Source organism: Ovis aries, chromosome 22 (genome assembly GCF_016772045.2).
Source record: "Ovis aries strain OAR_USU_Benz2616 breed Rambouillet chromosome 22, ARS-UI_Ramb_v3.0, whole genome shotgun sequence".
Taxonomy (NCBI): domain Eukaryota; kingdom Metazoa; phylum Chordata; class Mammalia; order Artiodactyla; family Bovidae; genus Ovis; species Ovis aries.
The window spans coordinates 37,920,635-37,934,286 of NC_056075.1; the positions used below are offsets into that span (position 1 = coordinate 37,920,635).

The 13,652-nt window shown below is 41.0% G+C and overlaps 1 long non-coding RNA gene across 1 annotated transcript; it reads right to left on the minus strand.

The window, feature by feature from the left end:
* Nucleotides 1–1,011: 1,011 nt before the first annotated feature.
* On the minus strand, nt 1,012–10,484 carry LOC121817602 (uncharacterized). The gene is made up of 2 exons (XR_006057602.1): nt 10,195–10,484; nt 1,012–2,039 (listed from the first exon to the last, which is right to left on the minus strand). It is a non-coding gene; the product is annotated as an uncharacterized LOC121817602 (long non-coding RNA).
* Between the last annotated feature and the right edge of the window lie 3,168 nt (nt 10,485–13,652).

The window sequence follows — 13,652 nt, forward strand, 5'->3', positions numbered from 1 at the left end:
ACCCATGACGAAAGATCCTGGAGCAGGGTGCCGCTTCCTTCTTCAGGGGATCTTCCTGACCCAGGGGTCTAAGCTGGGTCTCCTGCATTGCAGGTAGATTCTTCACAGTCTGAGCCGCCAGGAAGCCCTCCACTAAATGACTCTAAGAAGACTCGTCCCTGCCCCCACATCTGCTTGACCTAATGAGCTTGGCACTTAAGGCTCAAAAGCTGCCCTGTCTTGACGACCCCTACAGTACACTGTCTGCCACCAGAGAGCTCCTCCCTCCAGGAACCTTTGTAAGAGAAGTGCTGAAGCTTTGGAAGCCCCTCTGCAAATGGATTTCTGCACAGAGTTGATAGTAGGTGAGAGCTAGGCAGAAATGGAGGGCTACCTGTTTATAATAGATGCCAGGGAAGGTTGGACCATTTCTCCTGATATGTACTCAGTCCTAGAATCATAAAAAGGTTTTGCTCTCTATGGATGGATTAGCACTACCCAGGTTCTGAGGCTGAATGAGGGAAATGAGGTAATGGCCTTAAATTTTAAGCACATGAATAATACAGTCTCCAGAATGGGTGGTGCCCCTGCCCTGGCTTCCTTTTCCACATAAAATAGAAGACCCGAGTCTCTGGGCCATCCAAGGTAGCACTTTTCACAAATATCAAGTATAAATCATTTAAAAGGCAATGTTTAAAAACAGGAAAGACAAAATCCCAAATGAATTCGCTGCTTATCAATGTGCCTCTGCCCTCTTGCCCATGAGGACTTTGAAACGCTCTTGACACCTCATTTAAATTCTTTCAGACATGTGTGTTTTTGTCACTGTTTCGAAGGGGGTCAAATAATAGAATAATCGATTTCAACTTAAGTTACCTACTTAAATTGACTACTTTAATAAAAAGATGAAAACCAAAATGTCCGTAATTTTCAGGAAGAAAAGTTCTTCCTCTATTTGGTAGTGGATTGACTTCTATAGCCCTGTCGGACCCTCAGCAAACAGAGAAGAGTCTAGTACAACACAACACAGAATTAACTGACTTCCACACAGATTATTTATTTTTATGGTGATGATATTGATTAAAGCTTTGCACACAGCTGCCCACACAAAGCTCTTTTCACATCTAGATATAGTATATAAAATTGAGAAAACTTTTAATTTCTCTAACAATCTCAAGTTTGAAATTAGTGATAACCTTCCTAAGCCCCAGTCACAGCAGAGACATACAGTTAATTAATCAAATTAAAAGTATGAATCTGATTTCACATTTGTCAGATACACATTTTCATTAAGTTAGATATGCCCAAGAGCCATGATGACCAGGCCATGTCAAGATTACGTGGTGAACCATTTAAATCCAACATGTTATACATGTGTTTATACAATTAATTGGTTATCCAGTGTTTAAAATAAGAATGCCAAAGACATATAAATTATGCCACACCGCCCAAATCCCTTGTGTAACAAAGTCTTTCCTGCTTGAAATGTTATGCCCAACAAAATCATGTTTCGTTAGGACAAACAGAGCAAGAAAATATACAATATAAGTGAGGCCAAAACTGTGCATGAGGCCAAAATTAGATTAGATATATACCTCAAACAACGGAGTAAAATTTCTGATCATCTCTCATCCATTGTGATTGAGAAACAGGATCCACTCAAAGCCTGAAATGATGTGATGATAACAGAATATAGTCATGCCATGAATTTGATCAATAAGTAAAAACACAGTGCCAAGTGCATGCCAAGTAAATAAAAACATAAATAGCAGTACTCAACTGGGAAGTACTGCTCCCCAAAAGCATGGGGAGAGGGGGAAGACAAGATGGCAGAGATTAAAAAAAAAAGACATCTCTGCAACATCAAGGGAAAACAAACTGGGACTGTAGAAGCCGAATGTGTCACAGCTGAGGCCTGGGCGTGGTATTGTCATGGCCGGGTCACTGTTGAGTGTGGACCCCACCACGGGTTGCGCCAAACCTTTGAAGAGCAGCCTCACGGTGGGTCACGGGGCGGTCAGCTGCGCATCTCTGCTGTTGCAAGTGGCCCACCTTGGCCTCTATGGGAAGGAAGGAATGATTTCTTTAAGGAATCGGGCTGTTTATAAAATAAATATAAAGTCTAATATCTATTATACACAGATGATAGTGGAGGAGCGCTCGGCGGCTGGCTATTTGCTGAGCATCAGCCTCCTGTGCGTCTAAATTGCCCCGTACTGAGAAGAAACACAATACAGTTCACCAGAGACTTGGCTGCAAGGTAAAGCCGCTTGTCTGTGGGCAAGTAATGACTTGCGTTTTCAGCTGCTTCTTGGTAAGAGCTGGAGTAATTGGAATCAGTTATTCAAAACATCGCTAAATGTGATTTAAATGGCAAGGATTTAATAACAGAGAAAGAAGCCATTAAAGGGGTTCAAGCAGGGGAGAAGGGAATTCCGTTTTTTAGAGCAGAGGGAGAAAAATAAAGCAATTACTTGATGTAAAGGCCAGGAACAGGACTCCTGCTGTCAGGGAGAAATCAAATCTGTCAGCAATTAGTGGGATCTTAGGAGGTAAAGAACTCTGCAGTGCTGAGCAGTGAATAAGGGGTTAGCAATTATATGAACTGATAAAAGTGCTCTGGTTTCCAAACAGCAGGTTAACAAGCCTTACTTTTTTCATAACTTGATGCAGACGTGATGAGTCACACTTTAGGATATTTTTCAGTGGTCCGCAAGGAAAGTTCCCTAATAAGTACCTTGGGCGGCCTCTTTCCCGTCTCAAACTGTGTTCAGGTTACCTAGCTTGGAATGATGTACAGGAGAGCATTCGGAGAACGAGGTTCTTCTTTAATTAGAAAATGGAATCATGATTTCCAAGAATATGCTGTTTAAAGAAATCAAATGGGAAATCCCCCTTCTAGTGCCCACTCTTCCAGAGGGGCTGGAAGTGACTGGTGCTTTCTGTCTGAAAAGTACATCTCATGGTGTAAAGTAGAAAAGCTTTTCATCAAATAAAGAAGTTAACTTTATTATGCTATGCTTCTTATACTTTGTTGTGGTAGGAATAAAAAAGATCTGTTACATCTATTTATATACATACGTGGCCCACACATGACTCCTATCTGAGCTGGTGGTTAAAAACCACTTTGTATTGATGTAGGTGGGTTGTGAAACTCAGTATGATATGCGAAGTCATATCAGAAAGAAAAATCGATTGTTCTGTCACAAAAACAGTTACAGCCTTTCAATTCAAGGAGCTACTCTCGGTGCTGAGAGAACACTCAGATGTCAATAAAAGATGAGTGTTTGAAGGAAGGTCATCTGAAGAGACTCCCCTAGAATCCTCTTTGAGTAGCTATGATGGTGACCTACTTAGGTTTTTACTGACAGGTATTCTGCTTTAAAGACATAAGCAATTATACCTGAGCAACAGGACTGTAAAGTGAAACCTCCCATCAGTGCATGCTACAGATTTGTTGATGGACAACAGACAAATAAAAACAATAATTTTTTTCTTCTTTTTTTTTCCCTATGAAATTCAGTCAATATATTTGGGCACTGAGGACTTTCCTCCTTCTGCTTTAAGCACTGCATAAGCAAATAACTCAATAATTTAAAAATAGCCAATCAATGGATCTCAAGGGATTTTCCATTTTGAGCAAAACTCCTCTGACCAGAAAAACCTTACCCCTCCTCTCTGGTAAATCACTGTTGTGGGTTTGCATGGCTCCCACGGACACACTAACTAAATGCCCTTAAAGGCCAACGATCACGAAACATCCATAAAATCCAAGGTGACTGGGAAATGTAGGCTGGGCAGAGTGAAGTTTTAAGAGCAGCTTTTAATCCAGCTCTAAAGTCAACAGAAGTTTTGTTATTTTTCTCTTATGCAACATGGCTTTCAGTTTTATATTATTATTCTTTATCTAATAGTGTATTTAATATAGGTTATTGCTCAATTTTCTTAAATATTATATTTGTCTTAGGCATATTTACAAATAGCATCTAGCAGACTTGTTGGGTAGGGTTGAAAGAAGAGCATGGTATAAAATTTGAAAGGACGGGACAACAGTCAGAGCCACTACAATTCTTGGCAGAGCAAAAGAGCTATTCTTCTGACATTCCTGTTAAATACCATACAGGCTTACAAAGATTCCATACCCCAGATTGGCTGAGATTCCTAAAAAAAATCTATTTCCTAAGCACCTAAATGTGCCAGACTCTGTGCTAAATGTATTTATCTGTGTTTATATTTCAACTGCTAATAAGATATTAAGTTTTTTTTTTTTAAAGACAAATAAGAAACACTCCCATTACTGACTTGGTCATGTATATACATATATAATTTTTTTTAATTTAGATGACTGCAAATTTTGGACCTCTTATTCCTGATTCTTTATTCCTGAGATTTTTTTATTATCATGTATAATTTTGTATTAGTTTTAGGAGTACAACGTAATGATTTGGTATAGGTATATATCGTGAAGTGATGACCACAAGAAGTGTAATTAACATCCACCACCACACGTAGTTATAATTTTTGTGTGTGTGATGAGAACTTTTAAGATCTACTAATCCTGAGTTTTTTAATCATCTCCCATCATCAGATTACAAAAGTCACTTAATTCCAAAAGACACTGAAAGTTAAAAAAGTACAGATGAAAAACACCTGTTTTTTAAAAAATCCAACTGAGGAAAATACTCCTGTGGGAGAGTTTGCCTTGTTGCTGTTCAATCACTAGGTTGTGTCTGACTCTTTGCAACCCCATGGACTTCAGCACATCAGGATCCTCTGTCTTCCACTATCTCCCAGAGTTAGCTCAAACCCATGTCCATTGAGTCAGTGATGCCATCTAACTGTCTCATCCTCTACTGCCCCCCTTCTCCTGCCTTCAATCTTTCCCAGCATCAGCGTCTTTTCTAGTGAGTCGACTCTTCACATCAGGTGGTCAAAGTATTGGAGCTTTAGCACCAGTCCTTCCAATGAATATTCAGGGTTGATTTTCTTTAGGATTGACTAGTTTGATCTCCTTGCTGTCCAAGGGACGCTCAAGAGTCTTCTCCAGCACCACAATTCAAAAGCATCAATTCTTTGGCACTCAGCCTTCTTTCTGGTCCGACTCTCACATCTGTACATCACTATTGGAAAAAACCATAGTTTTACCTTGTACAACTGCAGTTTTTCCGTGATGATTACACTGAAATGCCACCAATCCCTTCCCTTGAGGACAGGTTGATTGGGTGCTGAGCTCTGGTCTTGTCACAGTGAAGATAAACTCATATGTGGCTGGTTTTAACAAGCAAACCACTGGTTTTCATGTGACCTTACCCAGCTCTGCCAAGAATGGGCTGTTTTTCCTTCAACAACAATGTCCCTGGTTTCCTCGTCTGGAAGCAATAACAGTAACATTCATCAGAATATAATTGGAGATCTCTTCATTTCCTGGAAATTAAAAATGATCATATAAACTTGCTTAAGAAAAAAGTTGGAGTCAGTGACATCTTTACGATAGGGGAGAAAAAAATACGGTGCTCTTTAATGGGTGTAGCTTTCCTAGTGGCTCAGAGGTAAAGAATCTGCCTGCAATGTGGGAGACTTGGGTTCGATCCCTGGGTCGGGAAGATCCCCTGGAGAAGGAAATGGCAACCCACTCCAGTGCTCTTACCTGAAGAATCCCTATGGACAAAGGAGCCTGCTACAGTCTGTGGGGTTGCAAAGAGTCGGACACTACTGAGTGACTAATACTTTCACTTTCACTTAATGGGTGTAGGGTTATCCAGTAATATCTTGTAGGCTTTACTTAGTTAAGGTTTAATATTAACTCTGGTTTCTCATTCAAACACCTGCAGAGGGACAGAAGTAATCAAACATCTGGTTTGCCCCAACAGAAGCTAGTTATGGGACAACAAAGGTTTTTAAAATGTCTTACATGACGTCACTGGGAAAGCTATAATAAAAGTGTTTAAGGATGTGTATGAGAGACTTGATATTGTTCAGAGCAGTGTATAGAAAGCCCAGGTAAACATTCTACATGATTCACCAAGTTCACAGTAGTTGTGGTAACCTCTTAACTCACAGAATCATGAAAGAATCTTAAGCTGGAAATAAATACATCCCAAGGAAGGTTTAGAATCCAGCTCCTTTGAAAGCTTCTTAGGAGTAGAGCAGTGCCTTAAATTGCTTCACTATATTCTGGCCTGAGGATGAAGCTTCCAGAACATGAGGCAGGAAGAGAAGCGACCCCTATGTGGGTGTCAATGACGCCCCGCAGCTAAAAGTCCTGACCAGGATGTGCTGTACGCTTTCCTCAAGGATCAGATGTCAGAGCTGTCTTGGTGATGACACTGTGGAGCATGGCCTTCTGGAAACTCCGGTTGGAGACTGAACGAGTGTTGTCACTCTTTGCTTCCTCTGAACTGGGCACCACTGGAGCAGTCCCATCTTCATGAATCTGCCACTAGTGAGTGTCAAGTGAGACCTCAGACTGCTGCCAAGTTATAAATGAGTACGTCTCCTGGGATGTAGTGTGTGAATTCTGATATGTCTGTCCTACGATTCTTAGGAAAATAAATCCTAGCAGTTCTCTGGCATGGGAACCTTACTTGGCAGTAGGAGGGAAATTTTGGTAAACTGCAATCTGGGGGAGGATTGGGGTAGGAGACTTTAGGGAGCTGGGATAAAATGGTTTGCTAATCACCTCCATCGGATTAGTGCCTTCCACACTTCCACACCCTCTCCATATCCTGCCTTGGGCATGTAGTAATTAAGACATTCCTTTTGTTAAGGGATATGGTTGAACTCTGCCTTTTAATTTTGTGATTTTGATCTCCTTGAATTACTGATTAATCAACTTTCGAAGTAGGTATTCACCCCCTTCAGTTCAGTTCAGTCTCTCAGTTGTGGCCGACTCTTTGCAACCCCATGGACTTACCCCAGCCTGAGGGACAAATAGTAAAGAATGCTGGTGTTGTTAGGCTGGGTGCCACCAGTCCTGTTCTTCCGGTTGGGACTGTGCCTGAGAAAGCAAAGTGGGACACTTCCGTGCCTGAGGAACTGCTTCTTACCTTCTCAGCAGCCACATTGCATCAAGGACTCGGCTTCCTCACTGCGATCTCAGCCTCCATGGGGGCGGGTGAACCAGTAGCCTCCTACGGTCTACTGAACACGGCCACCCTTCTGTAAGGGATGCTCATCTTTATATTGTCAGTCTCAATGACAACCCAGAGACCAGCATTTAAAAGTCAGCTATGAATGTCCCCCTATTTTAAGAAAAACAGGCTATCTTCAGCAGAGGAATTAATTTGTTTTATAGTATTATTCACCGGTCTTAAAAATTTTCTGTGGAACAGATCTTAACTACAATGTTGGATGGCCAAGTGTAATTTTGCTGGTTTTGCTTATTTTCACGTAGAAGCAATGTTGAAATGTATATGTGGAAATGGCAAAAACCGTGAGATTAAACACAGAGAGTTGAAATGTCATTGGTTTTGGCTATTCTTTTAACAAGAAACTCAGATTCTTAGATTGTCTTTTTTCCTTCAAGTGGAATTCCTCTTAGTATAGTTCCTATTCTGTGAATAGTAACGTATTAATGTGTGGCCTAGTGATCCTCCCGATGCTGAAGCTGAAACTCCAATACTTTGGCCACCTCATGCGAAGAGTTGCTTCATTGGAAAAGACCCTGATGCCGGGAGGAATTGGGGGCATGAGGAGAAGGGGACAACAGAGGATGAGATGGCTGGATGGTGTCACCGACTCAATGGACATGAGTCTGAGTGAACTCCGAGAGTTGGTGATGAACAGGGAGGCCTGGCATGCTGTGATTCATGGGGTCGCAGAGTCAGACATGACTGAGCGACTGAACTGAACTGAACTGAGGTGACCCTCCAATATCTAAGAAGTGACTATCAAAAGAACAAACCATCAAAGCTACTTTTCTTGTAATCAATGGTGGAACCACTGAGAAATAAATGAGAAAATTTTGATGCAAAACATTATTCATTAGATATTATAAAATCTTATTAATATAATATACAGAGGTAGTCAAGTTCCCATATCCCCCCAACACACACAGAGTTGCCCCATCATAAACATCTTGCATTAGTGTGATATATTTATTATAACTAAGACGCCAATGTTGATATTTTATTGCTAACTAAAGTCCACAGTCTTCATCAGGGCTCAATCTTGGTGTTGGGCATTCTATGGATTTGGAAAACGTATAATAACATGTATCCATCATAATATAATACAGACTCCTTTCATTGCCCTAAAAAGAAAATTAGGGCTAAGGACTACCTAGTTCTGTGATCCAAGAAGAGATAGACATTTGAAAATGGGCTCTCCGAGTTTCACACATTATGCTCCAATTTGACCCATTATTGGGATTTTCTAGAATAGGGATATTCTGCAATTTCATATAATTCTCATTTCCAGAGTATGTCACTGTTTCAACTCTCCCTGCTCTTCTTCCCTCCCTCTGATAGAATCCTGCTTCATAAAAACCTGAGAAGATGAAAATACATATCGCTCATAAGGAGCCAACAAAACCAAACTCACATGCTGGAAGTTGGGTACAGTTCATTAATAGCCTTGAAAATTTTGTTCCAAAACTTATCATCTTGTACTAAAGGAAGTAAAAATGAGAATGCTTCTTAGCCTTCATTCACTAGTTTCTAGAATGTTTCTATTCAGTCAGCAACATTTTTAAAGGGCATTTTCAAAAGAAGAGAGAATGCAAATTAGCAGCATTGGGCATTACGCAGTAAATAAAGGAACTGTCAGAGAAAAATCAAATGGAATACCAGTGGTACCATGGACATTTATAAGGAGAAAGTGCTATATTGCTTTAAATGGGAACAAAGGCAATTCTGCCTTATCTGAATTCCATCCTGCGGGTTGTGATAAGTGCAAAATACCAGAGTAATTGTAATTTAAAGAATGTGTGAAGTATAAAGTCTGGGGGCTACACTAGTGGTATGGTATTTTGTTCTTCTATACTGGCAAAAAGTTAGTTATATTCCTGTAATCTTATAATAATAAAATGTCTTTTATTATGAAGATTCATCATTAACATACAATTAATTCAAAATTATCATTTTTTTTTCTTTTCCCTGTTTGTAATAAGAAGTCTCTGCTGGTCTATCTACCCTCTTGTGTGTGTGCTAGTCCCTCATTCGTGCCCAGCTCTTTGTGACCCTAGGTACTCTAGCCCACCAGACTCTTCTGTCCATGGGATGTTCCAGACAAGAATACTGGAGCGGGTTGCCATGCTCTCCTCCAGGGAGGCACCTGTGTCCCCTGCATCTCCTGCACTGGTAGGCGGATTCCTTATTACTGAGCCGCCTGGGAAGCCCCATCTACCTTCCTGCCTTATTTCAAACACTTTTGATGCTTGGGTGCATATTTATGAAGTAGCTGAATGAAGTCATGGATATGGCTTGTGGCCATGAAATGGAGCAAGACTAGATGTCCCTTTTTATAGCTCAGTCTACTTTTATCATTGCCTTTGATTTATTAGGACCATGTTCCAGCCAGTTGATCAGTGGCACTGTAGCTGCACTTGGAAACGTTTACAGATTTTGGGCTCCATGTTATAGTTGCTATGGCACCATGATCAGCAAAATAGAGATCAGGAGACCCAGGTGCTACCATCCCATGTACATGGAGCAGTCATTTCTCCATGCTATAGTTTCCTGTTGCAGAACAATGATGATAATACTGCCATACCTACATTGCAGGTTTGTCATGAAGCACAGTCTTTGTGACAATAGATATTAACACAAATAAATTAGGAGATGATGTTCTTCACATCACTAACAATTTAGTCAACATAATGACAATCTCATGTCTCATAAGATATGTTTTACTTAACAAAGCCCTGGAATATACTCTTCCCCCTCCTATGTGATATTAATGAGTTATTAATTATTAGTGAATTAAATATATTAAAAGTCATTAACTTATTAAGATATTAAGTTATTAATTTTTGCATCCCAAGAGTTTCCCCCAAAGTGACATGCACTTATTCAGTGACAATCTCTTGTCTCATAAGAGACGTTTTACTTAAAAAAGCCCTGGAATATGCTTTTCCCCTTCCTATGCGATATCAAGGAAAAGTATCTAGTGTTTTTGCATTCCAAGAATTTCCCCCAAACTGACATGAACTTACTCAGTGGCCGCCATCCCTGATATTGTTTTCCCTAGGCGATACCAAATTGGAACAATTATTACCCACAAAGTGTCTGGGGCGTCCGTTGCCCCCTGCACTTTTGGCCCTTCTCCATCCATGAACCCCGCGCTGAAGTGGTGGTCTTTGGGCCTTTCTCATTGTTATTCTCCGGTGCCGAGCCACTTGAATACTTGCGCAAGAGAAGCAAGGTCCCGGCGTCAAGTCAGTTTCAGCTCTTGAGATCTGAAAGGCAGCCACTTGGAGTTCATTACACATTTCGACTCAACACTCCTGCCTCAACATTGTATTGCACAAGAATTCTCAATTCATTTTGGCTGCGTTACAAGGCCTGTTTTCTGCCTGGATGCCCAGGTCTCTCTTTCTTTCCATTGTCTCTGGTTGGTGTCCAGGAATAAAGGATACTTACCATTTAAAAAGGCAGAATTGTTTGCAAAGAAAATACTTCCCGCTAACTGGCGCTCTCTGAGAACGTTAAAGACGAAAATGAGGACAGTTACTTCCTTTGGAAGAATACTTATTTTTATGCATCTTTTCTGAAAAAAGGTTATTTCTTTGTGTATCTTGCTCATCGTAATTTATGATTTCCCATCCATGAGAACTTTAAGAAAAAGGGAGAATCTCTCTTTTATTGACAAATTAGTCCTTTACTGACTAGGAGCTTTAACCTTCATATATATATATACATACACCTGGCCAAGATCTCTTTTAAGTACAAAACCAGAAACTTTTTCTCAAGCTTCTTGAGAAAAAGGTCTTCAGTGCTAGGTCTTCACACTGGAGTGTGAGTTTAACAATACTAAAATAGAAAAGTTTAAAAATACGTCTTGGCATTTTTTATTGATAAAGTTAACAGGAATTAATTTTATTCTATTTATTGGACATGGTAGGGTTTCATAAACCTCCAATGCCTTCACTTTTCTGTTTTAAGAGCTGTGTATCTGGAGAGTATTTTGCGTAGCAAGGTGAGATTTGAAGACACATGTCTGTCAGCCTCAAAAAAAGAAGAGCCATTTAACTGCTTCTTTTCAGAGGCTGAGCTGCAGCGGTGGATTTAGGGAGGTGGGAGGAAACAAGGCCAGCCCGCATTTTTTAATGTTCTTGCATATGTGTGCATGCGTGCCTGTGTGTGCAAGCACACATGTTGTTTTCCACGGGGAGAAGCTAATCTCTTGGCTTAGCTCCACCTTAGTATTAGCCTCAGTGCTTTCTCTCCCCCTCTTTACTCTAAATCATTATTCAGTTTATTGCTTCTTTTTTTCTTTTGCTGGAGAAGATTAATGGCTTTCCCTGGGCAGAGTGATCTCAGCAGAGCCCAGTGGCTCTATAAATAGCACCTGCGGCTCCTTCTCCAGTGCCTGGTATCTCCTCAACACATCTTGGTCTTTAAACAATTTGTTCAGAAGAGGAAAGCTAAGGGTCACTGTGCACTTTGGTGTGACTCAAAATGTGTTTTATGGATGATGGGGTTTTTCTCCAGGAAGTTTGGCCTGGCGGGTCCTTTGGAGAAACTGGACGTCCCGGCATGTCTGTCGCTGGGGAGGCATGCCTCACTAACCAAGCTTGCAAGGATATCTCAGAACCTGTTGGACCCGTGGGGGTGGCACCATTAACTTCCCCGCCCCCTCTACTTTTTTCTCATTTCTCCTTTCTTGGTAGGTTTCAGGCTCAGCTGAACTGTTCCAATAGCCTAGGGGAGATGTGACTTCATGGAGTTATAAAACACAGAAAGGGGAAATGCTGGTAAAATGGCAATGCTAAGACTCAGTAACTCATGGTTTCAGACAATTGAATACTTCTGGACTACACAGGTTACAGGATGGACCTGTGGCCGTCGTTTTAAAACCATCTTTGTCTTTAGAGGTGGTACTAGGAACAAGAGAGTGCCTCACCTCTAGAGCACAGAGCAGGTGTTCAGTAAATCTTTGTTGTCTGAATGGATGAATGAAAGGTGTTATATTTCTTGTTATCAGAAACCTGCTCAAGATGAGCTGAAAGCAGTGCAGTTGCAAGTGATGTCCTGTGACTTTAAAAGGCCCTGCCACCTGTTAGGGGAAAGGGAAGGGAGAATAAGGCTCCCCTCTCTGCTGTTCAGTTATGGCTCCTCCTGGGTAGACCAGATCACCAGCGAAGAAAACTGTTGAGTATCTGGTGTTCTGGTGGATACCTTGATGAAACCACATGCTTTGTTGGTTAAATGCAGGGTTCTCTTTATTAATAAATATCTTCCATTGCTATTTGATATTTACATTTGACCTTGGGAGCAGTGAATTCTTCCTAATTTGTATGTCTGGTGAGATTAAGGAGAGACCCAAGGATGCTACTCAGACCTTGCACTCAGAACGCTAGAGAGGCTTAACTCTGTGTATATCAATCTAGTACATGGATTCAAATTTGAAGTGTCCGTTCTCTTAGAAAAGGACTCCCAGGATTTTATTTATTCTTGTCTGTGTAATCAAACCCTTTCTCTGCCTATTTATTTCACCAGTATTATCATAGAATTACATAATAGCTTCTTACAGCTGAGAGCTACCTCAGAGAAAATTTAGAATAATCATTGCCTTTTGCAGGTGAAGAAACTGAGACCCAGGGGATGAGATACCTTGCACAAGAGAAGAGTTACCAGCTTGTCAAGAGCCGAGTTAAGTGGGAATGTGGGCTTCTTCTCTGCGGTGTAATATAGCTCCCTTTACACCATGTTGACTTAATTCACATCAGCGTCCTTGGTTTTCACTTTGGCAATCTGAATTTCCTAAACCAGTGATTTAAAAAATTTTTTAAAAAGAGATCCTCTAATGTGCTTTATTATCTGTACACAATAAGAAACAACTGATCTGAAGTGGGTTAGCTGTGGGCATGCGCTGTGTGCTGCTGAGCTCAGTCACTTCAGTCATGTCCAGCTCTTTGTGATGCTATGGACTGTAACCCACCAGGCTTCTCTGTCCGTGGTATTCTCCAGGCGAGAATGCTGGAGCGGCTTGCCATTTCCTTCTACAGGGGATCTTCCTGACCCAGGGGTCGAACCCAGGTCTCCTGCCTAGCAGGCAGATTCTTTACCACCGAGCCATTGCCAAATGACCCCTGGTGGACAAAATTACCCTCAGAGTACAATTAACCACAGAGCTAACGGAAGTCTTGTTTCTTTCCTGAGCTTCTGCTTTGGATGGACTCCATCTGAAATGGGGCTCTTCTAGAAGGGAAAATGTTTCGATAAGTAAAAATAGTCAAATGTATTGCTCAAGTCTAAGAATTTAATAATACATGCTGTCAGTTATCAATTCATTTTACCCTTTGGATGTTTTATTTTGAGGACTTTTTAGTGGAGATCACAATGCGTGCTAGTTTGGGAAGATCATGTTCATTTTATCAGGGAGCAAAATGCCATTCTTTTCTTGAGCCGTTGGTCTGAGTTTGGCCAAATGCCACAGTTCCAGGACAGAGAACAAAAATGACAGCTTCACACATTCTGCCATCAAGAACCTGGACTCCCAAATCAGCTGTT